This window comes from Penaeus chinensis, chromosome 24 (genome assembly GCF_019202785.1).
Source record: "Penaeus chinensis breed Huanghai No. 1 chromosome 24, ASM1920278v2, whole genome shotgun sequence".
Taxonomy (NCBI): domain Eukaryota; kingdom Metazoa; phylum Arthropoda; class Malacostraca; order Decapoda; family Penaeidae; genus Penaeus; species Penaeus chinensis.
The window spans coordinates 29804000-29818890 of record NC_061842.1 but is presented as its reverse complement, the minus strand read 5'-3'; the positions used below and the strand labels follow the sequence as shown (position 1 = coordinate 29818890).

Here is a 14891-nt window from a genome sequence, read left to right as displayed (position 1 = left end):
TACAATTATAAGTATACAATTATAAGTATACAATTATAAGTATACAATTATAAGTATACAATTATAAGTATATAATTATAAGTATATAATTATAAGTATACAATTATAAGTATACAATTATAAGTATACAAGTATAAGTATACAAGTATAAGTATACAAGTATAAGTAAACAAGTATAAGTATACAAGTATAAGTATACAAGTATATGTATACATGTATAAGTATACAAGTATAAGTATACATGTATAAGTATGCAAGTATAAGTAAACATGTATAAGTATGCATGTATAAGAATGCATGTATAAGAATGCATGTATAAGTATGCATGTATAAGTATGAATGTATAAGTATGCATGTATAAGTATGCATGTATTAGTATGCATGTATAAGTATGCATGTATAAGTATGCATGTATAAGTGTGCATGTATAAGTGTGTATGTATAAGTGTGCATGTATAAGTTTGCATGTATAAGTATGCATGTATAAGTATACATGTATAAGTATGCATGTATAAGTGTGCATGTATAAGCGTGCATGTATAAGTGTGCATGTATTAGTTTGCATGTATAAGTATGCATGTATAGGTATACATGTATAAGTATGCATGTATAAGTATGCATGTATTAAGTATGCTTGTATTAAGTATTGAAGTTTTAAGTATGGAAGAATTAAGTATGTATGTATTAAGTATATATGTATTTATTATGTATGTATACATGCATACATGTATTGGGTATGTATACATGCATACATGTATTAGGTATGTATACATGCATACATGTATTAGGTATGTATACATGCATACATGTATTAGGTATGTATGTATACATGCATACATGTATTAGGTATGTATACATGCATACATGTATTAGGTATGTATGTATACATGCATACATGTATTAGGTATGTATACATGCATACATGTATTAGTTATGTATACATGCATACATGTATTAGGTATGTATACATGCATACATGTATTAGGTATGTATACATAATATTAGGTATGTATACATGCATACATGCATTAGGTATGTATACATAATATTAGGTATGTATACATGCATACATGTATTAGGTATGTATACATGCATACATATATTAGGTATGTATACATGTATTAGGTATGTATACATGCATACATGTATTAGGTATGTATACATGCATGCATGTATTAGGTATGTATACATGCATACATGTATTAGGTATGTATACATGCATACATGTATTAGGTATGTATACATGTATTAGGTATGTATGCATGCATACATGTATTAGGTATGTATACATGCATACATATATTAGGTATGTATACATGTATTAGGTATGTATACATGCATACATGTATTAGGTATGTAAACATGCATACATGTATTAGGTATGTATACATGTATTAGGTATATATACATGCATACATGTATTAGGTATGTATACATGCATATATCATTAGATGTGTATACATGCATATATGTATTAAGTATTTACACATGCATGTATGTATCATGTATATATGCATATGTATTAATTATTCATATATGCATATATGTATTATGTATAGATGCATATATGTATTAAATATTTACACATGCATATATTTATTATGTATACACGCATATATGTATTAAGAATTAACACTTGCATATATGTATTAACTATTTACACATGCATATATGCATTAACTATTTACACATGCATATATTTATCATGTATACATGCATATATGTATTAAGTATTTACACATGCATATATGTATTAAGTATTTACACATGCATATATGTATAATGTATGCATGTATATATGTATTAAGTATTTACACATGCATATATGTATAATGTATACATGCATATATGTATTAATTATAGTAACGGAAGTATGTATGTGATAGGTATGTTTATATTTATGTATCTATTAAGAATATGCATTAAATATGTATATGATGATCAACACAAACCAGAATAGGAAAGCCGTTACTACTCGCATTTTAATACTGTGCAAGTTACATTTTTTGTACTTCCTCTGATAACGTGATTAGAAGGAATAGGTAAAGGATTTGGGCTGTGGATTGTTGGCAAAATTCCAACAACTGGTAGAGGAGGTCAACTCACAAGTGTTCAGAGATATGGTGTCAATCAAAACCATTGTCAAGGCTAATAAATTAAACATGTAATGGTTTGTATACACATTAATTCAATATATGTCTTTTTTAAAGATATTATAAAGTCACTCCTCCCTATCTGCTTCATATACTAATCTTCTCCGCGCAAAGGGAACCTCTGACCGACGCCCACATAATCTTCTCGTCTTCCGCATTGCCCTTCTGCGACAGGCAAGCGCCTCCACCACAGGCATCTCCAACCGGAACTTAGGATGTGGTGTGCACTTAGGAACTATTGGCGTTTGTGGAGCAGGAGAGTCTCTTGAAGCCTGAGAAATAGGCGTGATATTCATATCAGAAGAAACGGGAAACAGTTAAGTTGCTGCGGTGGTCATCGTACAGTATTCCGATCCGAAGTAATGTGATGAAATGTGGATTTGACTTTTAACCTGGTTTTTGTCCCGCGTATCCCTGAATCAGGTAAGGTTAAGCGAGGACGGAGTTGTTTACAAATCACGTGAATTAATTACGTCATTGCTGTTTAACCCAATTCCTTCTAAGGTCGATAAAAGAAGACTGATCTTTATTTCCTGTTTCCGTCTTAGAAGAGATTCATTTATTACCATATACTGCAGAGTTAGCGGAGATTAATATTAACAGTTGAAAGAGAAATGGAAATTGTCATTATGCGTGTTCTTACGTGACTTTATTTCATTTTCTTCCCAAAAGAACCAGATAATATATATATATATGCCAGGGCTTGTAGCACATCACTTCTCATCCTAGAATGTCATTATAGATACTCCGAGAAGCAAAAGCCATGTCTAGTGAGAACTATTCAAATATAATTTATACTTTGGAAGATATAAAACATTCATTCAAGTATTTACATTAGGCTGATATCGTCAGTTCACTGTAAGTTAAGCTATGAAAGGGTTGTTCAGAAGGATTCACACATACAAGATGCAAGTATCTGCGTTTATGTCAGGCTCGGTTAATATGATGACAAGCTAACACTCCCTTTGCAAGAACCACTGAAGATATATTGATGATAAAATCAAGGTAATTTTTTTTTTTTTTTTCGAAAAGCTCAGTATTTATGGTTGGCTCCTACGCTATGCTAAAATATGAAAGCATTAATGTGGATTCGCATATACATCAAATGTATGCATATCATCTGGGTCGAAGTTCTGAAGGATCTAATAACGAAGAACTCAATTTGCTTTGTGTTGTTGTGAGAGTTCCACAAATACTGTGAAATATATCTACTCTACACCGAAATGTTCAATGATAAAAATGTATTATTTTTTGAATTTTACAAGACAAAGTAAACGTTGTTTTCTTACTGTAAAAGAGTTAATTAATTTCTTGCTAGATGATGTAGTACACTGATGTATTTTTTGACATTTAATAATAAATTCTTACTATATCTGTTAATATTTTCTCATGGATTTCCCCCCCCCCCCCCCCCCCCCCAAAAAAAAAAAAAAACATATCATCACATTGCTTAGCATCGGAAGTTTTCTCTTTCTTTTTTTGATATCACGGCCATTTCACAAGTTTCAAGAGAATTTCCCACCCACAAACGTCAAATGCATCAAAAGTACCAGCTTATGTTCCTTTGTAGACACCACATTCCAGGATATGGATATCAAAACCTTTAACCTGTCTGTTTCACCGCGCAACCCGAAGTCAAGTAAGGTTAAGCGACAAGTTGTTTATGATTGACTGAATTGATTATGTAGCAAATTATTTAATCTTAACAGATTATCGTTAATTACAGTTGACTGATTTCTTTGGATTACTTCTAAGACATGATTAATGTAGCACTATTTATTGTAGATTTATCTGCATTTTTTCTAAATAAGGATATCAGGCCTTATCAGTCATGTGGTAGTTTATAATAACGTTATGAGCCTAAATTGAATGCTGCCACAAATATAAACTTCACGTCTTCTTGAAATGATCATATAAATCATATCTTCTCACTGGAAATGCTTTTTAGCTTCTCGGCATATATTTGAAGTGCTAAAATCCCTGTCAGCGGTGGGATTCTAAAGAAGTGTACAGCAGATCTGTTATATATAGATGCGAGGTAGAGACTGATGCTTGACTTTCGTAATTAATGATTGTCAGTGTTTTGCAAATGCCCAAAGGTTACTTTTGAGATAACATTATTAATTCTACCCTCTCCACGCAGCTAGTAACTACAACTTCTAATTCATTTAAAGAAAAAAGAGTTAGGTGCCTAGCTCTTTAGTGGTTTAGTCCGTACCTCGCTTGACCTTATTTGGCTGCAGGGGTACGCGGCGAAACAGTCACGTAAAAGGTCATACCACAGCACATTTCATCTCAATACTTTGGATCAGAGTACTGTAAGATGACCACTGCAATAACTTCCCTGTTCCGCGATTCTTTTGTTATGGGTGTCACGCCCATTTCTCAAGTTTCAAGAGAGTCTCCTGTTCACAGAACGTCAAATATATCAAAATATGCAGATGATATGTGCACACCACATCCTGGGATCCCGTTGGAGATGCCTGTGGTGGCGGTACGGAAGATGAAAAGGTTCGGCGGACGTCGGTCAGAGGCTCCTTTTGCGCGGAGAAGATTGGTAGACGAAGCAGAGAGGGATGAATGATTATGAAAAACTTTAAATGTCAGATGTTAAATAAATGTATTTTGAGATATTCCATGTTTTCTTTATACAATATGGTGTTTGAGGATTATTAGATTTAACTGTGATCATTTACAATAAAAAAAACAAAAAACGTTTAACATTTTCTGTTTCCCTCTATCTGCATTGATGACGTATGCCCTACTGGATATATCATATATGATATGCTAATGATAAATTCAAGTTTCTTCAAAAAGCTAAAAAATCATTATCGGCTCTTAGAGTGTGTTCATATATGAATGCATTAAGAATTTGTACACACTACCAACGTATGTATAACATTTTGCCTGGGTTAAGAATTGCTATACTTCGCAAAGAAACTGCAGGAACTAGTGGGGACTACGGCATGTTATTTTCTCAATACTGTATTATATAGATCACAAATATCAGATTTCTGAATTTAATACAAGTGAAGTCTGGCGATGAATGGTTGAATAGAAGGAAGAGCAACATATACAATATTGGAAGTGTAGGTTCAGTTTTTCATTTGACAAATATATCCGAAAGAATGATGCTAAAGAATCTGGCATTGTGAAGGACATGAGGTCACAACTGAAATTATACGCCCGTATGTGCGTATATATATGTATGCATTATGTATGACAAATAATAAGCCAAAATGGATGATTTGATCCATTACGGTTTTTTATTCGTCTGAAGTGGAACTCGTGAAGAGTTCGAAACGTCACGATTTATTTTCATCTTTCACTGTGTCTGTTTTCCTTTTATCTGCGTACACCTTACGGTGTTTGTGTTTGTGTCGTGTATGTATGTATTATGTATGCATGTGTTATATATGCATGTATATATGTATACATGTATATATGTATACATGTATATATGTATACATGTATATATGTATACATGTATATATGTATACATGTATATATGTATACATGTATATATGTATACATGTATATATGTATACATGTATATATGTATACATGTATATATGTATACATGTATATATGTATACATGTATATATGTATACATGTATATATGTATACATGTATATATGTATACATGTATATATGTATACATGTATATATGTATACATGTATATATGTATACATGTATATATGTATACATGTATATATGTATACATGTATATATGTATACATGTATATATGTATACATGTATATATGTATACATGTATATATGTATACATGTATATATGTATACATGTATATATGTATACATGTATATATGTATACATGTATATATGTATACATGTATATATGTATAAATGTATATATGTATGCATGTATTATGCATGCATGTATGTATGTATTAAGTTTCAGTTCATACATATTCAATTCACCAATATTCAATTCATACATAGTTCATCCCAATTCAGTTCATCCATATTCAGTTCATCCATATTAAATTCATCCATATTAAATTCATCCATATTCAGTCCACACATATTCAGTCCACACATATTCAGTCCACACATATTCAGTCCACACATATTCAGTCCACACATATTCAGTCCACACATATTCAGTCCACACATATTCAGTTCACACATATTCAGTCCACACATATTCAGTCCACACATATTTAGTCCACACATATTCAGTCCACATATATTCAGTCCACACATATTCAGTCCACACATATTCAATCTACACATTCAATTCATACATATTCAATTCATACATATTTAATACAAACATGCTTACTTACTACCTGCATGCTTAAAACGTACATATGTAATATATATATATATATATATATATATATATATATATATATATATATATATATATACGTACTCAATACACAAAAACATATATAGATACTTAATACAAACATACCTCTTAATACATACTTAATGCATATATGCATGCATACATACTTAATGTATGTATATGCATGTATACATGCATACTAATTGAATACATATACCTACTTAATGTATGTATGCATAATTAATACATACATACTTTATACATGTATGCATAATTAATACATGCATACTTAACGCATGTATACATAATTAATGCATACATACTTAATGCATATATGCTTATATTCGTAGATAAACCAAATTTATATATCCTTGTAACTATTTTCTCCTCCATGTAGGGAAATGATCTGATGAATATTCCGAACACCTTAAATATATTTTAATATATCGATACGTCGGTGTTATAACGACAGATTGCTAATATAATTCCATTACGGTCTGGCGAGACACAAAATCAAGAGGAACTGATTTTCACAAATTTATTACTTCACCTTCTTCTATTGATCCATTCATTATTTTTTGAATTATACAAGACAAAGTAAACAATGTTTTCTTACTATAACCGATTTTTCTTAGATGATGTAGTGCGCCGTTGCATTATTTGACATTTCTTAACAAACTCTCTAAAAAATTCTCCTCGATTTACATACACACCGGCGCATACACCAGGAATAATTCCTTTTCACAACGGTGCATTCTGCCCATCATGCTTTTAATATATTGCATTTTGAGCAACATCTTTCAAACCTTCTCGTTTTGCTCTTCCGCGGCAGCCAACCGCCTCCACCCCAGGCATCTCCAACGTGGTCCCAAGATGTGGTGTGCAAATAGGAACATCCAGATCTTTTGCATTTGCGTATGAGAAAACTTACTTGAAACCTGAGAAATGTTAAACGTTTGTCTTGCAAACGACCACTGATAATCTTTAAAATTTGTTCTGACCTTAGAAGGACTTGGTAAAGGAATTAGGAATGGTGTAATTAATTCACACATTTTGTAAACAATTTCATCATCGTTTGACCTTATCTGACTGAAGGTTATGCTGTGAAACACACAGGTCAAAGGTCAAGTCATATCATAACACATATCATCAAATTGCTTGGCATCGGATTATTTTCTCTTTCCCGTTTCTTTGTGCACACACACTTCTATGGTCAGGACAAATCTAACAGATTATCGTTAATTACAGATGCCTGATCTCTTTGGATTAATTCTTAGACATGCGATTTTTTAATAAGTATATTAGACGATATGAGCCTAATTTGAATGCTGATACAAATCTTAGCTTCACATCTTGCAGTGAACTTATATTTCACATCTCACTGGAAATGCCTTTTAGCTTCTCGGCATCAAGGCAACGATGAAGTGTTAAAATCCCTGGCAGCGGTGGGATTCGAACCCACGCCTCCGAAGAGACTGGTGCCTTAAACCAGCGCCTTAGACCGCTCGGCCACGCTACCTACAGATATTATAACATTTAACACATTATCAAATCGGTCAACAGCTTATATCCCTCCCGTGAATTATAATCTGGCAAAAATAATTTCCAACGTTGCTTTTCTCCCCATAAAAAGGAATACAGAGAAATGGAAAAGATCACACGCATGCAAAGAATCGGCAAAAGCTAGTGGAAACTAATTTTCTATATCATGTAGTATACTGCACAGTTCACGAATATCATATTTCTGAAATTGGTGAATGTTGAGGAAAGCTGCATCCCAATATTTTTAGTGTTGGTTCAGTTGTTCGTTTGACTTAAATATAATAACGCAGAAGATGCAAGATGATTTTAATCAAGATAAACATTATTGACGCCTAGAAAGAATCAGGAACTGTAAAGGACATGAAGTCACAACTGATATCATGTGTGTGTGTGTGTGTAGGTTTATCTTTTTTGTTCTTAAATTCTTCCATATATATTTCTACCATTGAAATTAACCATGTGTAAAGCAGATCTGTTTTTTTATTTAAATAAATATCACTGTGCGGGGTAAACACATTTGCTTGACTTCACGTATTCATGTAACTATTTTTATAAATAAGATTGTCGGTCTTTTGCAAATGCCCAAAAGTTACTTTTAGAAGTAACATTATCAATTCTATCCTCCCCAAGCACCTAGTAACTATAATTTCTGATTCCTTTAAATATTAACTGAAACAAACTGAATAAAGAACAAATGGAAAGGTGGTTTCCCTGTTAAAGGTAATTATTCCTTGTGCCTAACTTTATAATGGATAATATTATCTTGTCTGAAACGAAAATATGAAGTATCTTTGTCTTTCTTCACAAGCAATCTTTGGTAATCTTGGGGATATGTCTGAAAAAAAGGAATGTGAAATATTACAGAGATCATTTATTCATTACTTTTGTAAATTATTTCCATAACTTGCTTAACCTTACTTGGTTACAGGGGTACGCGGCGAAGTAAAGGTCATATCACAGCACATTTCATCACATTACTTCGAATGAGAATACTGTACGATGACCAATACAACAACTTCCCTGTTCTGCGTTTCTTTTGATATGGATGTCACGTCCATTTCTCAAATTTCAAGATAGTCTCCTGTTCACCGAACGCCAGGTATATCAAAATATCCAAATGATGTTCCTGTGTGCACAACACATCCTGGTATCCCGTTGGAAATACCTGTACTGGAGGCCTTCGTCCCTTTGCGCAAATATTGGTATACTAAGCAGAGAGGTAGGAGCAAAACTTTAAATGACAGATGTTAAATAAATGTGTTTGCAAGATATTCCATGTTTTCTTTCTACTTTTCCATGATATAAAATGGTGTTTGAATAATATAAGTTTTATCAATGATGGTCGTTTACAAAAAGACAAACGTTTGATATTTTCGTGGCATTTTTTTTCCCGAATGGATCAAAAGAAAACATATTTTGTTTGTACAACCTTGGAATCGCGCTGGAAATGCCGTGGCTACTTCGTAAAAGAACTCAATGGTAAATGTACACCTATCAAGAGGGAGCGTGGCCGAGCGGTCTAAGGCGCTGGTTTTAAGCACCAGCCTCTTCGATGGCGTGGGTTCGATTCCCACCGCTGCCAGAACACTTCACTTCTGATCTTAATATATCATTATAGATACTCCGAGAACCGAAAAGGCACTTCCAGATTTAAATATCATCTATACGGCAGGAAGATATAAACTCGTATTCCTGCAAATTTATATTAAGTTGATATCGTCGGTTGGTGCTTGTTTGAGTTCTAAAAGGGTTGATCAGGATTCACGCATGCACGCTGTTAACGTCTGCAGTAAAGACGTAAACCCTGTAAACATGGTGACAAGCTAACACTGCCCTTGCAAGCACTACTTGATATATCATATACGATAAGCCAATAATAAAATGAAAAGCTAAAATTTCATAATGCTCATATATGCATACATTCGTTAAGATCTCTGTCACATATTTCGCAAAGAAAATACCGGAACTATTGGGAACTATGACATGTGATTTTCGCAATCCTGTATTATACAGATCACAAATATCAAATTTCTGAATTGAACACAAGTGAATTCTGGCGACAAATGTTTGAAGACTTTACAATCCCCTGCATGTAAGGGAAGGAAGAGCAACATTCACAATATTGGAAGGGTAGATTTAGTTTTTCGTTTGACAAATAATTCATAAGAGTTCCTCTTCGGGCGAATAATAAACCGTAATGGATCAAATCATTCAGTTTGGTTTATTTTTCGTCATACATAATAAATAAATATATACACACATGGACGTGTAATTTCAGTAGTGACTTCCTGTCCTTCACTCCCTGTCAATATTGTGTATGTTGCTCTTTTTCCCTTACATGCAGGGGATTGTAAAACTCTTCAAAGATTTGTCGCCAGAATTTACTTGTGTTAAATCAGAAATCTGATATTAGTGATCTATATAATACAGGATTGAGAAAATTTCATGTCAAAGTTCCCACTAGTTCCGGTAGTTTCTTTGCGAAATATGCGAGAGAGAGATCTTAACCAGGGTAAAATGTCATGCATACATTGATAGAGTGTGCAAATCCTTAACGCGTTCATCTATGAACAGTCTAAGAGCCGATTATGAATTTTTAGCTTTTCATTTTATAATTGGCATATCGTATATGATATATCCAGCAGTGCTTGCAAGGGCAGTGTTAGCTTGTTATCTTGTTTACAGGGCCTTGCGTTATAAATGCAGACGTTAACAACGTGCATCTGTGAATTCTGAATAACCCTTTTATACCTGAAACAAACACCAACCGACGATATCGACTTAGTATAAATTATGTAGGAATGCGAGTTTTATAACTTCCGGCAGTATAGATGATATTTAATACATTTTCACTAGAAGTGCCTTTTCGCTTCTTGAAGTATCCATAATGATAAATTAGGATCAGAAGTGAAGTGTCCTGGGAGCGGTGGGATTCGAACCCACGCCTCCGAAGAGACTGGTCCTTAAAATCAGCGCCTTAGACCGCTCAGCCACGTTATTTCTTTTTAGGTTTATATTTACCATTGTTTAGCTTTTACGAGGTAGCAACGGCATTTCCAGCGTGATCACAAAATATGATTTGATTCCTTTGATGCATTCGGAAAAAATACACACGCAGAATGAATTTCCATTTTCATCTTGTAAATAACCACCACTGATAAAACTAATAATCCACAAACACCATTTTATATGATGAAGAAGTAAAAAGAGCATATCGTACAAATACATTTATTTAACATCTGACATTTAAAGTTTTTCATAAAGTCATTCCTCCCTCTCTGCTTCGTATACCAATCTTCTCCGCGCAAAGGGAGCCTCTGACCAACGCCCGCCGAACCTTTTTATCTTCCGTACCGCCTCCACCATAGGCATCTCAAACGGGATCCCAGGATGTGGTGTGCATATATCATCTGGATATTTTGATATACTTGGCGTTCGGTGAACAGGAGACTTTCTTGAAACTTGAGAAATGGGCGGGACATCCATATCGAACGAAATGCGGAACAGGAAAGCTGTTGTAGTGGTCATCGCACAGTATTCTGATCCGTAGTAATGTGATGAAATGTGCTGTGATATGACCTTTAACCTGACTGTTTCGCCGCGTACCCCTGCAGCCAAGTAAGGTCAAGCGACGTATGGAAAACATAAAAAAAAAAAAAAAAAAAAAAAAAAAATCCAACTCGGTAATATTGCCTGTGAGGAAAGACATATTTTCGTTTCAGACAAGATTACATTATTATCCACTAACTTTTACTTTTAACATGGAGACCACTTTTCCGTTTGTTTTCATTTTCAGTTAATTATCTTTAAAATAAGTTATTGGGTGCATGCAGAAAGTAGAACTGATAGTGTTACTTCTAAAAGTAACATTTGGGCATTTGCAAAATCTTATTTATAAAAATAGTTGCATGATTACATCAGTATCTACCCCGCACAATGATATTTCTTTGTATTCCTTTATGGGGAGGAGCGAAGCTGGAAATACATTTTTCCAGATAACACTTAATGGGAGGGATATAAGCAGTTGGCCGATTTGATAATGTGTTAAATGTTATAATATCTGTAGGTAGCGTGGTCGAGCGGTCTAAGGCGTTGGTTTAAGGCACCAGTCTCTTCGGAGGCGTGGGTTAGAATCCCACCTCTGCCAGGGATTTTAACACTTCATCGTTGCCTTGATGTAAGGTCAAAGATACGCCGAGAAGCTAAAATGCATTTCCAGTGAGAAGCTAAGCTTTGTGTCAAAATTCAAATTAAGCTCATGTCGTCATTATGAACTACCAAATGATTGATAAGTTCTAATATACTTATATAGAAAAATGCAGATAAATCTACAGTAAATAGAGTGCAGTACTACATTAATCATATCTAAGAATTAATCCAAAGAAATCTGTAATTAACGATAATCTGTTAGATTTCTCCTGCCAAGAGAAAGGCGAAATAATAAGATTAAATAATTTGCTACGAAATTAATTCAGTCATTTGTAAACAACTTGTCGATTAACCTTACCTGATTCGGGTTGCACGGTGAAACAGACAGGTTGAAGGTCAGATTACGTCACATTTCATCACATCATCGAATACTATCCGATGGCCAGTATGTAACTTTCCTCCTTCCCGTTTCTTTTGATATCCATATCCCAGAATGCGGTGTGCACAGAGGAACATCAGCTGGTACTTTTGATGCATCTGGTGTTTGTGGGTCAGGAAAGTATTTTGAAACGAGAATTGGGCATAATATCGAAGCAATGTGATGACATATGTTGTTATTTGAAATTTGACCTGTGTGTTTGACGGCATATCCCTGAGTCAGATAAGGTCAAGCGACGATGGAGTTGTGTACAAAATGTGTGAAATAATTGCATCATTCCTGGTTAACCTAATTCATTTACCGAGTCTTTCTCATATCGCTGGTTGTTTACAAGACACAAGATACATTCCTCAAATTTCAAGTGAGTTTTTTTTATCATCAAATGCAAAATAAACGCGGTTATTACTCCTACTTAACAGTAGATAGAACTAATAATCCTAAAATACCATTTTGTATCATGGAGAAAAAAAAGAAAACATGGATTATCTTACAAACACATTTATTTAATATCTGAGATTTAAAGATTTCCATAAAGTCATTCCTCCCTCTCTGCTTCGTATACCAATCTTCTCCGCGCAAAGGGAGCTTCTGACCGACGCCCGCCGATCCTTTTCATCTTCCGTACTGCCACCACAGGCATCTCCAATGGGATCCCAGGATGTGGTGTGCACATATCATTTGGATATTTTGATATACTTGGCGTTCGGTGAACAGTAGACTCTTTTGAAACGTGAGAAATGGGCGGGGCATCCATATCGAAAGAAACGCGAAACAGGGAAGTTGTAGTGCTCATCGTACAGTATTTTGATCCAAAGTAATGTGATGAAATGTGCTGTGGTATGACCTTTTACCTGATTGTTTTGCCGCGTACCCCTGCAGGTAAGTAAGGTCAAGCGAGATTTGGAAATCATTTATAAGATTAATGATTATATTATCTCAGTAATATTTCAACTCAATTCTCCTATCGAGAAATATCCTCAGGATTACCAAAAATGTTTGTGAATAAAGACAAAGGTACTTCATATTTTGGTTTCATACAAGATTATATCATTATCCACTAAAGAGCTTCCACTTCCACAAAAGATACACCAAGAAGCTAAAAGGTATTTCCAGTGAGAAAATATGATATATATGATCATTGTGGTGCGCACAAAGGAACATAATCTGTTTTTTTGATGCATTTGGCGCTTGTGGGTCAGGAAATGTGAAATGGCCTCGATCTATAAAAAAAAAAAAAAAAAAAAAAAAAAAAGAAGAAAAGAAAGAAAGAGAAAACTTCCAATGTGAAGTAATATGATAACTTGTGTTGTGATTTGAGCTTTGACCTGTGGGCGGAATACACCGTTGTTAAAAGGACTTACTCTTGGTGTGTGTGTGCGATTATGTATGAAAATCGAGGAAAAACATTAAGAGTTACAAGGATATATATATTTGGGTTATCTATGATACTTAAATGTATTAAGTATGTATACATGCATTAAATATGTATACATGCATTAAATATGTATACATGTATTAAATATGTATACATGCATTACATATGTATAGATGCATTACATATGTATACATGCATTAAATATGTATCCATGCATTAAGTATGTATCCATACATTGAGTATGGACACATGCCTTAAGTATGTATATGTCTATTCATTTAGTATGTATACATATATATATGTATATGTATTCATTTAATATATATGTATGTATATGTATATATATATATATATATATAATATGTATGTATATAAATTCCTTTAGTATGTATATAAATTCCTTTAGTATGTATATAAATTCCTTTAGTATGTATATAAATTCCTTTAGTATGTATATAAAAAATAGTTTAGTATCTATGTATACATGCATATATGTATTATGTATGCATGGATATATATCAATTATGCATAAATACATGCAAATATGTATATATGTATGTATGTACTGAGTATGTATGTTTTTTTATGTATGTGTGTATAAAATATGTATGCATGTACTGAGTATGTATGTTTTTTTTTTATGTATGTGTGTATAAAATATGTATGTATTAGGTATGTATGTATAAGTATGTATGTATGGAGTATGTATGTATGAAGTATGTATGCATGAAGTATGTATGTATAAGCATGTATATATAAATATGTATGTATAAGTATGTATATATAACTATGTATATATGAATATGTATGTATAAGTATGTATATATAACTATGTATATATGAATATGTATGTATAAGTATGTATGTATAGATATGCATGTAAAAAATGTATGTTTAAGTATGTATGTATAAGTATG

General features: G+C 33.2%; 2 non-coding genes across 2 annotated transcripts; one reads left to right on the top strand and one right to left on the bottom strand.

The window, feature by feature from the left end:
- Positions 1-7906: 7906 nt before the first annotated feature.
- On the bottom strand, positions 7907-7988 carry Trnal-aag. Its single transcript has one exon. It is a non-coding gene; the product is annotated as a tRNA-Leu (tRNA).
- A 1523-nt stretch (positions 7989-9511) lies between these two features.
- Trnal-uaa lies at positions 9512-9593 on the top strand. The gene has a single exon. It is a non-coding gene; the product is annotated as a tRNA-Leu (tRNA).
- The last annotated feature ends 5298 nt before the right edge of the window (positions 9594-14891 follow it).